The sequence below is a fragment of the Triticum dicoccoides genome, chromosome 5A, assembly GCF_002162155.2.
Source record: "Triticum dicoccoides isolate Atlit2015 ecotype Zavitan chromosome 5A, WEW_v2.0, whole genome shotgun sequence".
Taxonomy (NCBI): domain Eukaryota; kingdom Viridiplantae; phylum Streptophyta; class Magnoliopsida; order Poales; family Poaceae; genus Triticum; species Triticum dicoccoides.
Window position 1 is genome coordinate 340,231,919 of NC_041388.1, and position 4,690 is coordinate 340,236,608.

Sequence of the window (4,690 nt, forward strand, 5' to 3'; positions counted from 1 at the left end):
GGGGGCTGACGTGGCGGCGGCTGACTGGTGGGCGACGGCGGGCGGACGCGTCCGGCGCTGTCCGGACGTGTCCGGCGGCGGCGGAGGTGATTTTTTTTAGGATTTGGACGGGGGGGATCCGGATTTTCGAGGAGGGGTCTTTATATAGAGGTAGAGGGAGCTAGGAGTGTCCAAATGAGGTGCGGTTTTCGGCCACGCTATCATGATCGAACGCGCTAGATGATGGAGATTGTTTTGGTGGGTTTTGGGCCAAATTGGAGGGGTGTTGGGCTGCAACACACACGAGGCCTTCTTGGTCCCTCGGTTAACCGTTGGAGCATCAAACCAAGTCCAAATGGTACGAAACTTGACAGGCGGTCTACCTGTAGTAAACCAAGGCCGCTTGGCAAGTCTCGGTCCAATCCGGAAATGTTTAATCCCCACACGCGAAAGAAAGGTAGAAATGACCACCGGAGGAGAACGGAGCGCCGGAATGCAAAACGGACAACGAGGAAAATGCTGGAATGCATGAGACGAACACGTATGCAAATGCAATGCACATGATGACATGATATGAGATGCATGACAATGACAACAACACACGGAGACAAAAACCCAAACCCGAGAAAACAAAATAACTTAAGGCCAGAAACGACAAGAGTTGGATTACATATTAGGTAAATCATATCCGGGGTGTTACAACACTCCACCACTACGAAAGGATCTTGTCCCGAGATCTAGGACTGAAAGAACGTCGGGTACTCAGAACAGAGGTGATCCTCACGTTCCCAGGTAGCTTCACGGTCGGAATGGTGTGACCACTTGACTTTGAGGAATTTGATTGACTTGTTGCGAGTCTTGCGTTCAGTCTCTTCAAGAATAGCAACAGGGTGCTCACGATAAGAGAGATCTGCTTGGAGCTCAATGTCCTCAAAGTTGACGATGCGGTCAGGAGTCTTGAAGCACTTTCGAAGCTGAGAGACATGGAACACGTCATGCACATTTTCAAAGTTTGAAGGAAGCTCGAGTTGATAGGTGAGATTGCCTCTCTTGCTGACGATCTTGAAAGGTCCCATGTATCTAGGGGCAAGCTTCCCTTTGATACCGAAGCGACGAGTACCTTTCATAGGAGAGACGCGGAGGTAAACATGATCTCTGATCTCGAAAGCCAAATCACGGTGCTTACTATCATAGTAGCTCTTCTGGCGGGATTGGGCTGCTTTGAGGTTATCTCGAATGACTTTACACATTTCCTCTGCCTCTGTGATTAAGTCATTACCCAAAAGCTGATGTTCACCGGTTTCAGACCAGTTGAGAGGGGTACGGCACTTCCTGCCATACCGAATTTCAAATGGGGCCTTGCCCGAACTTGCTTGAAAACTGTTGTTGTAGGAGAATTCGGCATAAGGAAGACAATCCTCCCACTTCATGCCGAAGGAGATCACACAAGCCCTGAGCATATCTTCAAGAATCTGGTTGACACGCTCGACTTGACCGCTAGTTTGAGGATGGAAAGCTGTGCTGAAGCGGATGTTGGTGCCCATGGCCTTCTGAAAAGAATCCCAAAACTTGGAGGTAAAGATGCTGCCACGGTCTGAAGAGATCACTTGTGGAATACCATGCAGAGAGACAATTTGAGAGGTATAGAGCTTCGCCAATTGAGCTGCAGTGATAGACTCTTTGATAGGCAGAAAGTGAGCCACTTTGGTGAGTTTGTCGATGACAACGAATATAGCATCATTGCCACGCTTGGACTTTGGAAACCCAGTCACGAAGTCCATCTCAATGTGGTCAAACGTCCATTCTGGAATGGCAAGAGGTTGGAGGAGACCAGCTGGCCTTTGGTGTTCTGCCTTCACTCTTCTGCAGACATCACACTCATTCATGAATTGAGCAATCTCGCGCTTCATTCGAGTCCACCAATAATCCTGCTTGAGGTCCTGATACATCTTCGTGCTCCCAGGGTGGATGGAGAGGAGAGAATTGTGAGCCTCGTTCATGATCACTTTACGAAGGTCACCTTTGGGCACAACAATACGATCCTCAAAGAAGAGAGTATCCTTGTCATCAAGGCGGTAGCACTTGTACTTGGGTTGACTCTTGGCAATCCCAATCTTCACCTTTTTCACCATAGCATCAAGAAGCTGGGCTTGGCGAATCTGGTCTTCCAAGGTAGGAGAGACTTGAAGGTTGGCGAGGAAACCTTGAGGAACAACTTGCAGATTAAGTTTGCAGAAATCTTCACAAAGCTCGGGTTGATAAGGCTTGAGAATAAGACTGTTGCAATAAGCCTTCCTGCTCAATGCGTCAGCAATCACATTGGCCTTGCCTGGAGTATACTCGATACTCGGATTATACTCTTGAATCATTTCGACCCATCGAGTCTGCCTGAGGTTGAGATTAGGCTGAGTGAAGATGTACTTGAGACTCTTATGGTCAGTGAAGATGTCCACTTTTCTTCCCAATAAGAGATGTCTCCAAGTCAAAAGAGCATGCACAACTGCCGCCAACTCGAGGTCATGAGTGGGGTAGTTCTTCTCGTTGGGCTTCAACTGGCGAGAGGTATAAGCCACAACTTTCTTCTCTTGCATCAACACTGCGCCAAGACCTTGGAGAGAGGCATCGCAAAAGACCTCGTACGGCTTGGATTCATCAGGAGGAGTCAGAAATAGAGCGGTGACCAATTTCTCTTTCAAAGTGTTGATAGCAATGTCACACTCCGGAGACCAAACGTACTTGGCGTGCTTCTGGAGAAGATTTGAGAGAGGCTTCACGATCTTAGAAAAGTTTTCAACGAATCTTCGACAGTAGCTTGCGAGACCGAGGAAGCTACGGAGTTGCTTCACGTTCTGAGGTGGTTCCCAATTCACAATTGCAGACACCTTCTCAGGATTCACCGCAATGCCCTTGGCAGAGATGATATGACCAAGATAAAGAACCTCATCGAGCCAAAATTCGCACTTGGAGAACTTGGCGTAGAACTGGTGTTCCCTGAGCTTATCGAGTACCAAACGCAAGTGCTTGGCATGATCTTCCTTGTTCTTTGAAAAGACCAGAATGTCGTCGTGATAGACCAAAACGAAGTCATTGGTGTAGGCGTTGAAGAGGAAGTTCATCATGTGAGAGAAAGTTGGAGGAGCGTTGACGAGGCCAAAAGACATGACAGTGTATTCATATGAACCAAAGCTTGTCCTGAAAGCCGTCTTGGGAATATCTTGCTCACGGATTCGAATCTGATGATAACCCATACGGAGATCAAGCTTGGAGAATACTTGGGCACCTTTGAGTTGTTCAAACAGCTCGTTGATGTTGGGAAGTGGGTATTTGTTCTTGATAGTCTTCTTGTTCAATGGACGTTAATCAACACAAAGTCGGTCTGTTCCATCCTTCTTCTTCACAAAAAGAACACCACAACCCCACGGAGAAGAACTAGGTCGTATGAGACCCATTCTCTCTTGAATATCGAGTTGCTTCTTCAGCTCCTTCAACTCTTCAGGTCCGAGCTTGTAAGGACGCTTGCACACTGGTTCCGTGCCAGGCTCAAGATCGATGACGAATTTAACTGGCCAGTGCGGAGGCATTCCTGGAAGCTCTTCTGGAAAGACGTCTTGATATTCGCAAACGACTGGAATCTGCGAGATAGCATCCAGTTCACCCTTCTCATTGAGAGAAAACAGACGGATGGTATCATCACGAGCGGCAAAAACAATTACATCCTCAAACGAATGAGTCAATTGAATCTGCCTGGCTGCACAATCAAGATGCGCCTTGTGCTTAGAAAGCCAATCCATCCCGAGAATAAGATCAATATCCGAGTCACCAAGGACATTTGGAGAGGACAAGAACTTATAGTCACCCAAAGTGATTGTAACATCCGGAACGCATACTCGAGATGTCATTTGACGGGCCGGAGAGACAATAGCCAACGGTTTCGACAACACTTGAGTAACAAAATCATGCTTAGATGCAAAAGGTCTCGAGATGAAACAATGCGATGCACAAGTGTCAAAAAGAACTCTTGCAGGAATATCGTTAACAGGAAGGTTACCCATGATGACATCTGACGAGTCCTCTGCCTGAGCTGCATTCACCATGTTAACCTTGGCGTACTTGGGGTTATGCTTGACCACAGCTGTACTTGCCGATCTCACAGGAGGAGGAGGAGGGAGGCGCCTCTGATTGAAACACTTGTTGGCATAGTGACCCTTCTGTTGGCACTTGTTGCACGTGACCTCTAAAAGCGGACGTTGATATGGAGCACTTGATCTTGGAGCTTGAGACGAAGTCTTGTTCTGAAAGCCAGGGTTGGGTGGGTGGGAAGATCCACTGCCACCTTTGCTCTTCTGCTGATATGGCTGACGGAACGGAGGAGGAATCCAATACTTCTGCTGCTTGGCCACTTGAGTAGAGGAAGAAGGAGTAGCATCTCTGACTCGCTTCTTGGAAGCATCACACCTCAGTTGAGCGGCCTCTTGCTTCAATGCCCTCTTGTAGAACTCATCGTACCTCAAGGGCTCAAAGAGAACAAGAGCTAGCTGGATTTCTTCTCTGAGACCACCCCTGAACTGGTATATCATGCTCTTCTCATCAGGGGCGTTCTGCTTAGCAAAGCAGGCGAGCTTCTGAAACAACTTGTTGTAGTCATAGACAGACAAAGAGCCTTGCTTCAGGTTGCGGAATTCCTCACGCTTGCTTTCAACCACGCTCTGAG